Source organism: Microtus pennsylvanicus, chromosome 5 (genome assembly GCF_037038515.1).
Source record: "Microtus pennsylvanicus isolate mMicPen1 chromosome 5, mMicPen1.hap1, whole genome shotgun sequence".
Classification (NCBI taxonomy): domain Eukaryota; kingdom Metazoa; phylum Chordata; class Mammalia; order Rodentia; family Cricetidae; genus Microtus; species Microtus pennsylvanicus.
The window spans coordinates 87,724,758-87,743,281 of record NC_134583.1 but is presented as its reverse complement, the minus strand read 5'-3'; the positions used below and the strand labels follow the sequence as shown (position 1 = coordinate 87,743,281).

The window sequence follows — 18,524 nt, the reverse complement described above, 5'->3', positions numbered from 1 at the left end:
AGATGAACAGGAATTAATAATCAAATAGAACCATAACAAATGCTGTAACAGAGCTATGTGATCTCTTTTGGATCTCTCCTGTGGATGTTAGCTACTCAGCATCTATTTTTCTCCTCAGTAACTCAGGAGAAGAGTTCAAGAGCTTTCACCTTTTCACTGAAGCAAAGCAGATAGCTTCCTCCTGGCAAATCATAGCTGCCAGCCTCATTTCTCTTGTGTTTTGGGGTCACTAAAGTAAATACTGGTTACCCAGACACAAGCAGTTCCACCCAGTCTTTGATGACTGAGACACTACTAGCCAACCAGCAAACAGATAGCAAATACAGCGTGGAGATTCTCAATTTGGATGGGAGAAGTGGCAGGTGGCAAGATTTCATTACACACCCAGAACAGCATACCACCTAAAACTTATGACTTGTTTACTTCTGAAATTTTTCCATTTAATATTTTTGGGGCATAATTTTTCATGGATAACTAAATTGAGAAAAGAGGAGTTGGTGGATTCGAATGCTCACCACAGTGTGGACAGACTGGGCCAACTCTTCACTGACTAAGAGATGAAGAAAAGTCCAGCACCAACATCAAACTGACATGATTGGTGCCTGGCCCTGAAGTTATCCACCAAGATGGAAGCCAGGCTGTTACAGAGCCTTGCCTCAGATACACAACCCAAGCTTAACTAAAGCCTAATTCGCATATTCTGTCCAATGGGAGGGGGCACATTATATTTCTCAAGATAATAATTATTTTTATTGCTTCAAACAATGTTTGAAACTAATGTTTCAAAATTAATGCTTCAAATATATGAAAGGTGCCAATCATTGTGGCATTGTGGCACCTTTAATCACTCAGGAGGCAGAGGTAGGTGGATCTCTGAGTTTGAAGCTTCTGGCCTACAGATCCAGGTCCAGGATGGTCAGAGCTATGTGAGAGACCCATCTCCAACAACAACAACAATTCTAGCACTAAGGAGGCAGAGGTAGGTGGATCTCTGTGAGTTCAAGGCCAGTCTGGTCTACGTAGCTGAGTTCCAGGACAGGCTCCAAAGCTACAGAGAAACCCTGCCTCGAAAAAAAACAAAAACCCAAATGTGTAAAAGTTCATATGAGACATGGACTCCTGGACTCCAGAATCAGTTCAGATGAAAGGAACCGAAATGACAACTAGGCGCTGACTGGACCCTGGACTTCTGTTGCCAACAAGGGCACAAGGGCACAAGGGGACCACTGACAAAGTTTAAACAAGGTCTGCAAGTTACACAGTAGGGTGCCGATGTTCATTTCCTGTTCTTGCTGTTGGTCAATGGCTGGGAGAAGCTCTGACAACAACAAATGCCTAGCGTGTGAGGCTTTCCCTTGCCAAATACCCAGATACTGAAATACAGCAAGGTGCTGCCCTTGCCATGAATTCACAACTTCATAAAAGAGAATATTTCTAACTGAGAAGTCCACAGGTTACACCCCCAGGACCAGTCACCGTGGAAGCGCTGTTTGAAACTATCAAGAGCCTTCAAGCCAAGCCCACTGATACAATGAATAATCTTGGTATTTCACAGCCTAAGAAAGGAAGATCAAGAGTTCAAGGCCAGTCTGGTCTACAATGCAAAATGCTAGTTTCCTTCATTTCTTGACACCAGGTCTTTTATAACATAGCCCAGGGTCACTTGAGTTTACTATACAATCCTCCTGCACTGACATCCCAAGGGCTCAGAGTACAGAGCTTCTACAGTACTTACAAACACACTAGTGAAAGAGGGAGGGGAACTGTTGGGAGGGTGTGAGAGGGGAAGGGAGTTGGGATAAAAGTGATCAAAATGCTATATAAATATATTAAATATCAAAATATAAAGTTAAAATTCTTTCTAAATATAAATCTCCTGTTCTTTGGCTAGGTTATTTCTACTCCAAGAATGCAGAATATCCATATTCTGAAACAGGGACTGAGATGTGTGCATGAAGGTGTTTGAAGTAGCACCATTTACAACAACACACAAGAAAGGATTTAAAGTCCATTTGGAAGTCCTGGATAGACATCACAAATCCATCAATGATGGCTTTGCACGGGTGTTCACAGCATGGAAAGTGTTTTTATGAAAGGTAAACTATACCGTCTCCTGAGGTTTTTTCTGAAGCAAGGGTGAGAACTATTGACACCCGGCCAGTGGCCACCTCACTGCCGTAGGCTTAGTTGGGTGCAGTGTTTATTTTCTCCTTTATATGCCTATATGTTTCCATATGCAGAAATCTCCATACTTTATCCAATGGGAACACATTATTTTCTAAAATAATAACTACACTTATTTTTATTGCTACATTGGAAATGAAAATAAACATGGAGCCGGGCGGTGGTGGCACACGCCTTTAATCCCAGCACTCAGGAAGCAGAGGCAGGCGGATCTCTGTGAGTTCGAGACCAGCCTGGTCTACAAGAGCTAGTTCCAGGACAGGCTCCAAAACCACAGAGAAACCCTGTCTCAAAAAACCAAAAAAAAGAAGAAAAAAGAAAGAAAATAAACATGGAAAGCTGCAAAAACCCACAACTCCAGAACAATGACTAAGCAATGCAGTGACCCTATTACTGGTAAAACTGACTTTCCTCTAGGGCCCAAGGATATAAACATAACGGTCATCAGTGGCAAGATTACCGTCAGAATCTGCATCGGTTTAAAAACAAACAAAGGGATCAGTGGATCCTGGCTACTTAGTCATTCAGCACAGGAGGGAAGCCTTCAGGACTGTCTTAAATCTCTGCAGACACAAAGGTTTGTAAGTCAAGCCTAAACCCAGACTGTTGGACAGTGTTGGCTGCTCTGGGCAGAGACCCTCAGGCCACAACCCTCTAACACACCTTTCTCCTCTATTTAGTTTTCTCTGACTGAAGAATTAGTATTTCCTTCAGTATTAGTTTCTTTAATTTTAACTTGTCAGGCTTCACTTTGGACAGGTCTGGCTTATCATTCACTCATCTTGATGCCACTCCAGGGGAAGCTCCAGGCCACCAACAGGTCAGACCGCTGCTGGCTCAGGACCAGGCTGGGCATATTATTTATAGTTAGGAGAGAAAATGGACTGATGAGATAACTCAGCTGGTAAAAGTGCTTGTGGGAGAGAGACTCCACAGACACTGTGGCACTCAGGTCCACTCCTTATCCAAAAGAGATAAACGCAAAAGAAAAATGTAAAATAATTTTAAATACAAACTATACTTGTAATCCCAGTTCTCGTGAGGCTGAGGCAGGAGGACAGCCTCAAGTTCAAGGCTGGATTACGTGGTGAGAAGTAAAAAGGAGGGGTAGAGAAGGCCGACTTTTGCTGAGGAAAGTCAAGGGGACTTCTGGGCTTCTGCCTGGTAGCAAATGAGGCTGGTGGGTAGCAGAAGTTGGGCATGAGCCTTCACACTTGTTTTCCCACCTACTGCCCAGCTGGAGCTGTCCAATCAGTGGCAAGCAGGCTTACAGCTGGCACCCAGATTCTCAAACTTCCCGGGAGGTTTCAAGCTATTTCTGGGGAGGCCCTGCTTGTCCCTCACCCTCTGGGCTTGATCTTACCACCACTTGAGCACCTAACTCTCATCCTATGAGTAAACAGGCCATTTTGGTGCCCTACCTCCTCTCCCCACAACACAGGCTCCTCATTCTTCTGATAAAGAAAGAGAGTTCTCTAGATTTGTGTCAAAAGGCTGGTCACCTTGCAGGAGGAGCTGGCAGGTTCCAGGAGGGCTGACCACACACACACACACACACACACATACACGGCATGCTCACCACATGTAAGAACCTACCCCAGGACTTGAGTCAGATGTGTAGAGCTGTACCTGTTCTGGAACAATCACTGGCCAACCACCTAGGCTGCTGTACAGAGGACTTGGTAGATGACCCACAGCCAGCAGCTGCTCCACCTGAGGTCACTGGCCCCAGAATACAAAGTTCCTCAGCACTAGGCTGCTGGAGGCCTGGGCTGTAGCCAAAGCTGAAATCAGGGGAAGGGGCGCCGCCTCCTGAGGCCATCATGGGCCACTGGCTGCCTGGGAGGGCCGGGCTAGGGAGGCGGGACAGTGGGTCTTGCAGAAAGTAGAGGAGCAGTGGCCTAGAGCCTGTTCCCTGGGCCCTCAGGGATGGGCGGGATTACAAAACAAGTGTTCTAAGGCTAGCAAGCAGCTACGGACTTACAGGATGGAATTAGGACATACTGCCACTTGAAGTTCAAGCAGAGGGTAGAGTAGTGCCTAGGAGGGCTGCTTGGGAGGGGCTGGTGGGCGTGATAGAGGGTCCCACTGCTCACTATGCGACAGTTACAGGAGACCTCTGCTCCAACCTGCTCTCTTCGTGTTCAACACAATGCTTGCCCACACAGATAACAGAACACACCACTTTGCTCCTGAAGCATCTCCATTGCTAAATCCAGAATTTCCCTCATGGAATCCCACTGCCCTTCAGGCCTACAACCAGGACCTTTCAGGATCATCAGCCAGAGACACCCTGCTGCAGGACAGCAGTGGATCCACTGGACAGTGGCCCATCAGAGGCCCTCACAGACCCATGTGACAGCTAACTGGAATGTTGAGTTTGAGGGTCTGAAATGGTCCCAGAGAGCAGTTAACAAGGTTGACCAAGTTGCGCCTGAGCCTCACCACATCCTCCAAAGATGAAGGAACAGGACCCTCTGCACAGCTCAGAGAATGTCATAAAGCTTGAGGGTCAGGTGGGAGAGAAGAATATCTAGGGGAATGAGAAGATCTTGAGTGGGCACTGAGGCATGAGATGTCCTCCAGGTTCCCCAGAATTCCTGCTTCGGGCACTAACAGGGACTTTCTTCACAATAGCACCGTTTCTAGTCACAGCCCTTCAGGCCAGTACTGTTCCAGGTGTCTCCTCTCACTCTCACTCCACATGATGGCATGGAAAAGAAGTGGAACTGGAAGGCCATCTTCCACTTAGCCCACACAGTGTCCTGTTGTGGGAGTATTTGGTTGGATGGTTAAAATGAAGCCCTCATGGTTGACAATGTGACTGAGAATCTGACTTAAATCCTCTGAGGGAAAGCCCTCCTACTCAGTGACACCAATGCACCTGGAGTTTGCACTAAGCCTGAAGCTCCCAGAAAGGATGTCTTTCTTCCTACATGGGAGGAAAGCTCTCCGATCTTACAGGCACAGCAACTGGCCCAGGGAACATGCCCCAGGAGACATCACACCATCTTGCTTGCTTTGAGTGACACACAAGCAGAACTCATTTCTTGCCCATGGAAAAGGACAAGTGACCCACTACTCCCCAAAGATCCTTCACCCCACATTCTTCTTCAGAGAGCCAATAGCCTGAAGAGGCCTGTCTGCTATTTCCTGCAAATGCTGGCTGACAGATCCCTTTCTTGGTCTCGGGTTGTGCATTAAAAACAGGGAACTCAGACTGCTGTGACTGTCACTGGGGACATGTAAATAACTCCTCTCAAGCAAGACTGAACCACAGAGAAGCAAGGAGTGTCTGGCGCACCTGTTTCTCTCTCGCCACTTCTCAAGACAGCACATGGGAAATTTTATGTCTTCCTGCCCCGGTTTTCTCCAACACTGGATCTATGAACTCAGCATTTCCCCTTCCAGACAGAAGACTGTGTTGCTGGGATGGTGCCTACAGCAAAATGCTGAGTGAGGCAGGTTTAAGGTCCTGACATCACAGGCGCTAGATCTGTTGTGATGTCCATGTGGATTCTACAGTGCCGTGCAAACACCAAACTCCCAGTGCCAGCCGGTGATTCTTAGGAAGCCACTCCTTAAGAGGCTCCTTCACAGATCATTAGTCAGACACTTAAGCGTTAACTAACACCAGCCATGTTTGAGTCCAACATTAACGCTTCCTTCCAGAGATGGAGCTCTGAGCTGATAGCAATTAAGTCCCAACTATGAAACTGAGCTGTGACTTTCATCCAAAACACAGGAGACAGGCTCTTAGACACCAACACAACCAAACTAGAAAACCTATGATTTAAAAAAAAAAACAAAAACCTCCTGAGCTACAGCACAGGGCCACCTTCAGCACTCTGCTGAACACCAAAGCCAGCAACAATGCCAGTGGTCATGTGTCACAGAAATGCCAGGGCAGGTTCAATTTGCCCAATAAATCACCAAATGTCCTTAGAAACTCCACTCCTTCAGACCTAAACTGTATCTTGCAAGCTGCCTCCTACAACCAGAAGCAGCATAGAATTCCATGACAGGCCAGTTTGGGTCCATGTAATACGGCCACTGTGCTGCCAAAGAGATGTGCTCCACCACGGAACAGCCCTGTCAGTGCTGCAGTCAAGTGGTAGGCCTAGGATGTTCCTTCTAGAACCCAAATGGCTTTGATCTTAACTATATATGCTTTCACAGAGTAAGTAGCAGAAGAGTCACAAGGAAGGGAAAGGTGCCTGAGGCACTGGTAGTAAGTGGCTTCTGAACAGCCAGCAGTCTTGACTACCTGTGCTGACTCAAGTTTGCTGGGAAGCAGCCAGGTGTGCAGAAAGAAGAAAGGACAACTCAGAAACAGGCCCTTATATCTACCACACTAGCCAACAAAGTCTGTTTCCCCCTCCCAGGCCCCAGCTCAGCCCACCCTAGCTATCCTGGGCCACTGTAAGCAATTGCAGGCTGGATGAACCAGAGAGTCTTGGCAGAGCATTCCTCCCTGGTTGCCATCCTCTGGTGGATGTGCTACTCTCTAGGCTGCTCCATGGTTGGTATCTTAAATATGTCTTCTGTGGGTCCAGGAACTGGCAGCCAAATAGAACAAATGAAACAAGAACATACCTGGCTTTTTAGGCTACAGTAGCTGACATCAAAGCACCAGGGAAAGGACAGTTTGACTCTATGGTTTCTGGGTAGAGGGAATGGAGGCTGGGAAGGTAGGGGTGTGGGGTGTCACGAGGTAACAGAGAAGACAGAACAGCATAAGAGGGACAGCCAGTCTACAGGCAATGGGGGGGTCTAGGAGCTTCAGTGAAACACTGAAACATTGTGGCAGATTGAGTCCCAAGGGTTCTAAGTAGCCCTGGGCAGAACTGGGTGACTTAGAATCGCCAGGGGCTATGTGGTCCAACAGTGCTCAGCAAGCTCCCATTCAAATGCCACAGGAGAAGAAAGCTGGCTATCTGCTGCTACATAGAGCTTCTACCTGTGCAAAAAGACGCAGAGATAGGAGGCAAGAAGTTATCTCAAGGGCCTGAAGGACAGCAGGAAGAGGACAAGGGACAGGGCACAGGGCACTGATGGCATGGAGATGGCCGCTCTGCCCTCTGGTGCAAGAAGCCATTACTACCAACCTGCTACCCACGCCCCACCCCCAACAGGAAAGGGCACTTGGCTGGATTTCTCCACATCCTTCGGGACTCTGAACAGAATTGCCTTCTGACATATCCCATCTCCCCAGCTGACTCTGACAGCCCTGCTTGGGCAGCCACCTCCCTTCAGCCATCTCCTTCTCACCCATCGAGCTCCTGCTGAGGCCATCTCCCTGAGGACAAATCTTACGTCCTTAGCAAGGTACATTTAATATCACAACAACTTGCTGACCCATCTGTCTCTTTTTACTGGACACTGTGAGCACCTTGGGCACAATATGCTTGGCTTAGCTTTCCCTCTACTTTCTCCATAACATTGTACATAGTGCCAGGCACCAAAATTAAATGTATGCCTGAGGCAGGTAATGAAGAATGAATGAATGAATGAATGAATGACGAATGAATGAATCAAGGAATGAATAAACCAGGCCACACAGTAAGCTTGCAAAATACAGTGGTGGTTAAAATTCATTCAAAAATATTATGGTGCCGGGCGGTGGTGGCGCACGCCTTTAATCCCAGCACTTGGGAGGCAGAGGCAGGCGGATCTCTGTGAGTTCGAGACCAGCCTGGTCTACAAGAGCTAGTTCCAGGACAGGCTCCAAAACCACAGAGAAACCCTGTCTCGAAAAACCAAAAAAAAAAAAAAATATTATGGTACATTCACCAAAAGTGAGCAAAGCTCAGCTCCTCTGGGAGTGGCGTACCCCAGCTGACAGTGCATACAAGTCTCCCTCCACGAAGTCTGGAGCCCAGTGCGCTGCTGGCAGGACAAAGGGCAAGGCAGTGGAGAGCACCTGGCAGACTGGCTGTTTGTCTCCGCCCCACATCCACATGCTGAAACCCTGACCTCGGACTTCCCAGCCTCCTGACTACGAGAAACAGCGTGTGTTATTTGTAAGCTCCCTGGTCTGCAGCATTTTTTAAGTGACCCAAATGGACTCAGATACAAGCTAAAGGTGGGAACTAAGAAAGGCAAATTTCAGCTGAGCAGTGGTGGCACACACCTTTAATCCTAGCGTTTGGGAGGCAGAGGCAGGAGGCTCTCTGTGAGTTTGAGGTCAGCCTGGTTTACAGAGCAAGTTCCAGGACAGCCAGGGCTACACAGAGAAACCCTGTCTCAAAAGAACAAAACTACAACAACAAAAAGGCAAGTTTCAGGGCTGGTTGTGGTGAGTATTGAGAAGCACCTCACTGGTCCATGTCTGCAGTAAGGCAAGGCAGACAACAGATGTTGGCAGATGGCCCAGTGTTTCCAGAAAGTCATGTTGGCCTCATCTCCCTTCATATGCTCCTCTTTCATGGTCTAAGATGGGAGGTGAAAGGCCCTGGCTGGATAAGAGCAGGACTCTCAGAAGTCTTGAGGGCCTGGTACATTCAGGACACATAGACTGAATTGTGTCCCTTCAAAAAAAAAATGCCTTAAAGTCCTGCCCCTGTACTTCAGAGTATGACCTCATCTACAAATGGAGTCTTTACCAAGGAACTCTGATAGTTACTGGATGGCATTCTTAATCCAATATATGCCTGGTGTTCTTCTAGAATGGGGACACATGGGCAGAGAGACACACAGATGGAAGATAACATGAAGATGCATCCGGCCATGTGACTACAATGATGTCTACAAGCCTAGGAAGCCAAGCATCAAAGGCAAACACAGGAGACTGAAAAAGGTCAGAAAAGACCCAAGGCCTTAAGATGGATATGGCCCTGTTGATACCATGATTTCAGACTTCTAGCCTTCAAATCCGAGAGTCAAAATCTCAGTTGTTTTAAGTTTTTTTTTTTTTTTTTTTTTTTTTTTGGTTTTTCGAGACAGGGTTTCTCTGTGGCTTTGGAGCCTGTCCTGGAACTAGCTCTGTAGACCAGGCTGGTCTCGAACTCACAGAGATCCGCCTGCCTCTGCCTCCCGAGTGCTGGGATTAAAGGCATGCGCCACCATCGCCCGGCCATCTTTTTTTGTTTGTTTGTTTGTTTGTTTATTATTATTTTTTTTTTGTTTTAAGTTTTAAGACCAGAGTTGGTCCTTGGTTGTGATGACCCTGGAAAATAACCAGACAGGTGGCCAGACCTCTGCAGACCCTAAGACTGGGGCAAGGAACACATTCAATAGTACAATTTGCCCTGCTCATCCTGCTGCAGGCTGCAGCTGCAGCCGGGTTTCAGAGCATGTAGCTATTTAGGACTGGCTCAGCTGGGAAAGGTGAGTGGGAGGCAGCAGAAAGAGAAGCGAACAGTGACGCTGTGGCTGTGGTGTGTGAGGCTGCTGGGAAAGTTGGGCTGAGCCAGCAGGAAGGCCTCTAGGGGCAACGACATCACAGACTAGCCCTGAAGAGACAAGTGAGAGGGAGGAGGAATTAATGGAGGGAGAGAGAAGAGGCCAGGCAGAGGAAGACGCTCAGATGTGGGGGTGGGGGGTGGACAACAGGAGTAAATCTAGCCAGTTCCTAGTCACAGCAGGGAACAAGGATGCAATAAAGGAGCCCATGGGCAGGCAATGAGTACTGGTTTCTTCTTTCTTTTCTTTTTCTTGTTTTTTGGTTTTGTTTTGTTTTGTTTTTTCGAGATAGGGTTTCTCTGTAGCTTTGGAGCCTGTCCTGGAACTAGCTCTTGTAGACCAGGCTGGTCTCAAATTCACAGAGATCCGCCTGCCTCTGCCTCCAAAGTGCTGGGATTAAAGGCGTGCGCCACCACCGCCCGGATTCCTTCCTTCCTTTCTTTAATTCTGAAGCAGCATCTTACTTTGTAGTCCAGGTTAGCCTGGAACTCACTAATAGCCAAGGCTGGCCTCGTTCTCCTACTGTCTCAGACTTTCAAGGGCTGGGATTATGCCTGCCTTGGGACTTCCTAAGGAGCACAAAAGACAAAGTGAGAATGCTTGACAGCAGCCGGAGACAGCAGACGACAGAGGCTGCACTCAGCAAGATGGGCAGCATGTGCACTTGGGGCCATGACTCAAAAGATGGGGAACAAATACAAGTTCCTCCCAACAAGAGAATCTGAAGACTCTGGAAAGTCAGCAAGGTACCAGAGACTCAGAAGGTGGGAAAGACTCCAAACATTGACAAACTGAAGTTTGAGGGATTTAGAATACTCAAATGTCTCTCCCCTACACAGCTTGGGACGTTCCAGTCCCCAGTGGAGTGACAGTAGAAGCAGACCTTCACAGATGTGCCCATGGCCTCTGAGTGCCCTTTGCGGTCACTCTCTGACCCCTCACAAGTCCCTCTATGATGGTCGCTTCCGGGTCTAGAACTACGGAAACAGACATTCTGGCAACTTAAGTTGAGCCACACCGGAGGCATGCTGCTAGGATGTCAGGGCCAGAGCACACAGCTGGGTCATGGGAACCCACTGTCCTGCTGTTGGACACTATGTAACAATGTTCTCTGAAGCTAGGAAGCAGGCTTGGTCCCTGGAGAGGCTGCAACCCCAGCCACCAAGGAGTGAGATGGACACAGCAGCTCCACAGTTACACAGAGCACTAAGCAGGCTCACTCTTAGGCAGCAAGCTAGAAGATTCCTCCCTTGGATCTTCTATGTCCCCCAAGGCCTATGTGTTAAAGTCTTGATCCCCAGACTAGCACTATGTTCTCAACCCTCCATAATGCTGGGACCCTTTAAGACAGTTCCTCATGTTATGGTGACCTCAACTATAAAATTATTTTCGTTGCTACTTCATAACTATAATTTTGCTACTGTTATAAATTGTAATGCAAATATCTGATGTGCAGGATATCTGATATGTGACCCCTGTGAAAGGGTTGTTCAATTCCGAGGTTGAGAACCACTGTGCTAGAGTCTCTGGGAGGTGAGGTCCAATGGAAGGCCTTTGGGTCACTGGGAGGTATCCTCCAAAGGAGACCCTGCTCTCCCACTCTCCCTCCCTGGCTATGAGACAGCTGGTTTGCTCCTCCACATGTTCCCACTGCAATCAGGTCCTTTACTTCTGAAATATCGAACTGAAGTAGACCCCTTCTGGAGCTCACTGCTTTTCTAAGTTGTTACAGTGACAGAAGCCGACCTAGTCCACTGTTGCAAATGTCTGGAAAAGCCTACCCACGATCCCCTCTCCCAGAGCAAAGACCACAGTCCACACCTTCTCCAACCCTCACTTCCTCACCTCCCAGTGCACTTTGGGGTTGCAGTCTTACATAGGAACGATCAGCCAAATGCCACTGGATACCTGAGGAAATCACCAAAACAAAGTTGGGAATGTTTTAATGGAGATTTTGAAGAGGAAAATAATATAGAGATCAGACATGTAGAAAAACTATAATTAATCTCCTCAGAGAAATAAGAAAAGTGATTGTATCCATTAAGAGGCGGCAGTTATTTTAAAAAGCAGCAAGAGAGAGCTCTAGGAAAGTAAAAATAGAGCTGAGGAAAGGTTTTTAGAGTAACAAGTGGGACCGCAAGACGGTTCAGGACAGCATCGCCCAGAAAGGCTACCTACCGAAGAAAACAGGAGAAAATAAAGAACTCACCAGGGAGTCCATTATCTGGCTACTTGGGAATCCCAGAGAGCAAGAAAATTAGGGGATGGGGAACAACCTATGGCAGTCTGGGAGGCTGAAGGTCACCCACTTCCTTTCATGTTAAAGGGCCTGTGATGCACTCTGTTGAAAGCCCCAACTGGAAAAGGATTAGGAGCAACCTGGTGAGCTTCTTGGAGTTGGTTCCTAAGGATGGCAACAAATGAACACAAGCCTGAAGTCTGAGGAAACAGGAATGCATCCGTTTGAATTTTGGGAAGCTAAAAATTCAGCATCGATTTTAGATGAAATCTGCTCCCGGGCAGGTCTATGGAGAGGACCATTTCCTTGCTTCTGGTGGTAGATGGGACTCCTTGGCTTGTGGCCACATCACTTCAATGTCTTCCTGCCTCTGCTTCCACATCATCTTGGTGTAACTCTCTCTCTCCTAAATAGTATGCAGGGCCCATGCCCTGTCAAAGTCCTTAATCCACATATTGAGACCTTTTTTAAAATGACACTGAGATTAAGACCTTGTATCTTTAGGGGTGCCTTGAATCCTAAAACACTTCTGAGCAGAGAGGGAAGAGGTTGCATTGAACAGTCTTCAACAGGGATGCTACAAGCCCCTGGACCAATGTCTCCAATTTCCTGAGGAAGCCCTTCCAACCTAAATGTCCTACCCAGTCAGAGTATCACATCTGTGGCAGTGGAACATGCTTCCAACGGTAGCAGCTGCAGTGGTTGCTCAGAGAACTCTGTTCAGGTGAAGCTAGAATATTTGACTTCACTGCAGAGAAGACTTTCAGGATGAGCTGGCAGAAAGCAAAAAAACAAGATGGGACTTTAACACAAATGAAGGGCAGTATACACTCCAGTGTGGGCTGAGCTGCTCAACAGAGGTGCATCTTAGTGTCTTAGCGATGGCCAAGCCTCATACCTTATGGTTCTTAAAATTCCATTGTTTGTTTTTAGATCGATCGATCTATATATCTATCTATCTATCTATCTATCTATCTATCTATCTATCACTGGTTTTCTTTTTTTTTTTTTTTTTTTGTTTTTGTTTTTGTTTTTCGAGACAGGGTTTCTTTGTGGTTTTGGAGCCTGTCCTGGAACTAGCTCTTGTAGACCAGGCTGGTCTCAAACTCACAGAGATCCGCCTGCCTCTGCCTCCCGAGTGCTGGGATTAAAGGCGTGTGCCACCACCGCCCGGCTATTACTGGTTTTCTGAGACAGGGTTTCTCTGTGTCCTGGCTGTCCTGGAACTCTCTCATGCCCCCTTAATTTTCTATCTTTTTTATCCTGTCTCAATCAATCAATAAAGAGCTACAAAATACAGACCTCAGGCATGCCAAGTCCCTGGCTATCTCCAGAAGGAGCAAAGGGAACCACCTGGAGAGCCCCAGGCCACTGCCCAGCAAGCCTGCACCTGGAGATTTACAAGGTAATAGACAGGAAGGCTCAGGTTCCCTGTGGAGTGACTGCTAGACAACAAAAAGGCAGATTAGCTGATGGGGAAGGAATTGCAAACCCCAGCTCCAGCAAAGTGAGAGTTAGACAAGGAAATACCACCACAGCATACACTTTCAGATGTGACTAATTGACCTGAATAATTGAAAATATGAAGAAGTATGCCTATACCCATGCTGGAAGGATGCAGAGAAAGAAAGGGGGTACATATCTGGGACAGAGGGGAGTGTTACATGAACTAAATCATAAGAAAAAAATCAATAACTACAGAACTGGATATCAAGAAAGCTCAGTTGATAAAGTGTTTGTCATGTAAGTATGAGGACCTGAGCTTGACATCCAGTACCTGTCTAAAAGCTGAATGTGGTAGCGAGTCTGCAATGTCAGCACTGAGCAGGTGAAGACAGGTGGACCTGGGCTCCTTAGCCTGGGCTGCCAGAAACAGAGATGGGTGGCTCTCGAGGAATGGCACTAGAGGCTGCCCAGTGGGTAAAGTGTTGGCTGGGAGCATGAGAACCTGAGTTCAGATTCCCAATACCCAGCACTTGGGGGGCAGGAATAGAAAGATCCCAGGGGCTCACTGAGCTGCCAGTCTAGCTGCATTGGTGAATTCCAGGTTCAATGAAAGCCCTGTCTGAAAAAACAAAGTGGAGAGCAATAGAGGAAGACATCCTGATATCAAACTCCACAGTCTCCCAAATAAGCACAAATGTGTGGTATGTACACGACATACACCCCCCCCCACACACACACACAGAGTGTTCTGTCATCATTATATTTGTCTGTTTTATGCTGCGATCAAACTGAACGATCCCTCCGGTTCTCATTTTTTTTCTGGTTAATTTGTAATTTCAGTGTCTGTATACTGCTCTGTATAACAGAGTTGAGTCATGACCAAATGAGGACCCACTCACTATTCATTGACTGAATATTTCTGTCTGCCCTCCCACACTCACAAGTGATGACTCTATACCTCCACATGGTGTTAGCAAGTGGGACCTTTGGAAGGTGAAAAGGTCCTGGTTGGGCACAGTTCCTGAATGTAATAAGAACAGGGATGTAAGAACCAAGCAGAAGCTGTACAGACACCTTGGTCTTGGACTTCCTGGCCTCAAGAAAGTGAAAACAAAGTCCATTGGTTACACCATGGTGTCTATGCTATTAGACTACCTCACACAGACTGAGACAGTGCCAACACATCCTTGCTGTTTCTTCTTCTTAAAGCTCCAAAGCCACAGCCCACAGACTGATAAGAATAGTCGTTAAAGCTAGGGTAAAAGCTTTAACTGAGTCCAATACACTAATTGCTCTGTTTTCGTGAATGATTGAAAAGTCATAATAAAAGTCTTTAAAAAATGCCAAGAAATGGCCAGCTGTGGTAGTGTTATCCCAACAAAAAAGGAGGGAGAGGCAGGAGATCAGAAGTTCAAGACCATCCTCAGCTACATAACAATTTTTTGAAAAAGGGTTTCTCTGTAGCTTTGGAGCCTGTCCTAGAACTAGCTCTTGTAGCCCAGACTGGCCTCAAACTCACAGAGATCCTCCTGCCTCTGCCTCATGAGTGCTACGATTAAAGGCGTGCGTCACCACCACCCGGCTACATAACAACTTTTAAATCATCCTGAATTATGTGAAATCCTGTCTCAAAACAAACAAATCAAAAATTAAAAATGAAAAGCTGGGCCGGGCGGTGGTGGCGCACGCCTTTAATCCCAGCACTTGGGAGGCAGAGGCAGGCGGATCTCTGGGAGTTCGAGGCCAGCCTGGTTTACAAGAGCTAGTTCCAGGATAGGCACCAAAGCTACAGAGAAACCCTGTCTCGAAAAAAACCAAAAAAAAAAAAAAAATGAAAAGCTGGGGCTGGACAAATACCTCAGCATTAAGAATACTGTCTAACTTAAGCTGGAGAGGTTGTGGGGAAAAGGGAACACTTCTGCAATGCTGGTGGGAATGCAAGCTGGTACAACCCGTTTGGATGTCTGATGGAGGAAGGTCATTGGCTAATAAAGGAACTGCTTTGGCCCATTTCATTGGTTAGGACATAGGTAGGTGGAGTAAACAGAACAGAATGCCGGGAGGAAGAGGAAGTGAGGTCAGACTTGACAGCTCTCCTCTCGGGAGCAGACGCCTCAGAGAGAGACGCCATGCCTCGCTCCCGGGCAGACACACGCGATGAAGCTCTGACCTAGAATCTTCCCAGTAAGACCGGTGCTCACAGATTATTAGAGATGGGTTGATCGGTATTTCAGAATTAGCCAGTAAGGGCTAGAGCTAGAGGGCCAAGCAGTGATTAAAAGAATACAGTGTCCGTGTAATTATTTCGGGGCAAAAGCTAGCCGAGCAGGCGGCTGGGGTGTTGGGGACGCAGCCCCGCCGCCGCGCCCATATTACTACAGATGTCAGTGTGGCAATTTCTCAGAAAATTAGGAAACAACCTTCCTCAAGACCCAGTAATACCACTTTTGGGTATATGTCCAAAGAAGGATGCTTAATCGTGCCACAAGGACATGTGCTCAACTATGTTCATAGCAGCTTTGTTTGTCATAGCCAGAACCTGGAAACAACCTAAATGCCCCTCGGCCGAAGAATGGATAAGGAAAATGTAGTACATTTACACAATGGAGTACTACACAGCAGAAAAAAATAACAACAGCTTGAATTTTGCAGAAAAATGGATGGAGCTAGAAAACACTATTTTGAGTGAGGTAACCCGGACATGGAAAGACAATTATCATATGTACTTACTCATAGGTGGTTTTTAAACACAAAGCAAAGAAAACCAGCCTACAAACCATAATCCCAGAGAACTTAGACAACAATACAGACACTAAGAGAGACTCACATAGATATAATCTACATGGGAAGTAGAAAGTAAAAAAAGATCTCCTGAGTAAATTGGGAGCATGGGGACCCTGGGGGAGGGTTGAATGGGGGAGGGGAGAGGCAGGAAGGAGAGCAGAGAAAAATGTAGAGCTCAATAAATATTAATTTAAAAAAAGAATACTATCTATCCTTTGTTAGGATCCATGTTCAATTCTCAGCACTCACATGGCAGCTCACAACCATCTTTAAGTCCAGTCCCAGGAGATCATACCATAATTTCTTCTGGCCTTAGCAGATACATGTGGTGCAGAGACATACATGCAGTCAAATACCTATACATATAAAATAAAATTTAAAAAGAGAAAAGAAAAGCCTTGACCCCTGTCAAAGGAGTGTAAGAATCTGTCATAGAAACAGACCTGCCATTGGAACTGCTATGTCAGACAACTGGAATGTCTTCAATGTCAATCTAGTAAACTCTGTCCCGAAAGCACGCTCTAGCAATTCGTACAACCACTGAAGGCCAACAGGACTTCTAGATAGCTTCCAAATCATTACTGACTCCTACATGAGACTTTTGACTTCTGTCAACCCTGTAGGTATAAAATGATATATTGTTTACATTTTTATCACTTTATTGTGTATGTGCTAGGAACTAAACTCGGGGTTTTATATTTGCCAGGCAAGCACACTATCACTGAGCTAAACCCCAAACTCCTATTTTGTTTTCATTATCAGTTCTCTATCAGAGAAGCTGAAGATGATCTCAAGGTCATGGACATATTCTGCTTATCTGGTTGTCCTTTTTGCTAGCTATAGTAAATGTGTATATTATTCCACTCTCCTTTTTCCAGGCTCCTTTTGCATGGAGGAGCAAATATTAGAAGAAAGGAAGATTTGAAATGAAAAAGAATATAAGAGACGAACAAGTTCCAGGCTCGGGTAAAAGGCTGGCGTTGAACTGAACAAAAACACCTCCTCGAAAAAACAAATGCCTATGTTTTCCGGGACAGTCCCAATTGTAAAAATCCCTATATCTGTCCAGGGTATCACCCAGTGACTGACACAGTTTTTAAAACTCTGGTACCCAGGCTAAGCCACAGGCATCACTGTCCAGGAGGCGCAGCCAAAAGAACAGAACAGCAGCCCAGGACAGACCCATGAGCAGACAGCATGGCTTCCTACTGACATGCAAACTGCCTGCCTGCCACAGCTGCTCCAAAAGCGGTGATAATGACGACAAGTTGCACAGAGATTAAACTTGAAGACAACATCTGGCCCACTGAGATCAGCAAAACCCTGAGGTTAGAGATGAGTGGCACCTGCCTCTGAGAGAGTTTAAGGAGCTCGCTTTCCAAAGGAGTGGACTGAGGTCAAGTGACTTTTGTGGAAAGCAAACTCTAATGCCACACTAGATCTCTGCTGTGGTTACCTTCTTGTCTTGGTGAGGCACTAACGGCACTTTTCTGGCTATATTCCGCCATGTTTCTGTAGGGCACTGTGGCCCCTGTTGTTATTTTGAGACCGGTCTCACTTTGGTCCTAGTAGCTTGCAATGTAGACCAGACTAACTTGGAATTTGCAGTGTTCCTCCTGCCTCTGCCTCCCAAGTGTTGGGATTACAGGGCAAGCCACCACTGACACACATCTCTGGCCCTAATAGTCTTTTCTTTAAAGATCTAATTTAAAATGTACTCAGAGGTTTGAAGCCCAGTACCACTGAGCCACAGAATCCCAGCAGCACGACTGTGGCTCCCATACCTCACCAATCTCCCAGGCAAGTGGTTCGTGCTTACATCCTAGCACTTGGAAGAGGGGAAGGCAGGAAGATCAGAAATTCAAGACCAATCTCAGCTACTTGGAAAGTTTGAGGTCAACCTAGGTTTTATGCTATCCTATCTCAAAACAAACAAATAAGCAAAAGTCTGCTGGGCCATACCAGAAGCAATAAAACAAAATATAAAATGCTTGATTGAAATCTGGCTTAAGTGGCCTGAGAGTGTAGTTCAGTAACAGAGTACTTGTCTACCAGCAAGACCCTGGTTCAGTATTCCCAGCACCACCAAAACAAAAAATCTGAATTTCAGACAAGCACACATAAAAAAAGGTATACAAAAATATAAGTAAATCCCATGTACTACTTAGGGTATATTTATACTGCAGAATTATTTGTTGTTGAATCACAATTTAAATGAACCAGGCATCCTATAGTTTGTCTGGCAATTCTAACAAGCCACTGAGACAGCACAACAAAAGAAGCTAGTAGAGAGAATTCCCAACTGTTGATACAACATGACAGGGCAAACTCAGTGCCTAAGCCCTTGGGAGCCAAGCTGCCTGGGTGCGAATCAGCGTTCCATAAACTGAGGAAGCGGCTTCATTTCTGAGCCTCAATCTTTTCACTTATAAAGTATGGGTTAATAGTAATTACCTCTGGGGTTAAT

The 18,524-nt window shown here is 46.4% G+C and overlaps 1 protein-coding gene across 7 annotated transcripts in view; it reads right to left on the bottom strand.

Moving 5' to 3' along the window:
- The window catches only part of Pc (pyruvate carboxylase), a 98,999-nt gene that overhangs the window by 24,024 nt on the left and 56,451 nt on the right, over nucleotides 1-18,524 (bottom strand). The window contains exon 1 of one of the 7 annotated variants that reach the window (XM_075973045.1): nucleotides 11,434-11,491. The exons of the other annotated variants lie outside the window; for them this stretch is intronic. The gene's annotated coding sequence lies outside the window, so the exon portion shown is untranslated. Of the gene's footprint in view, nucleotides 1-11,433; nucleotides 11,492-18,524 lie in introns of those variants that run through there. 7 annotated transcript variants of the gene reach the window in all.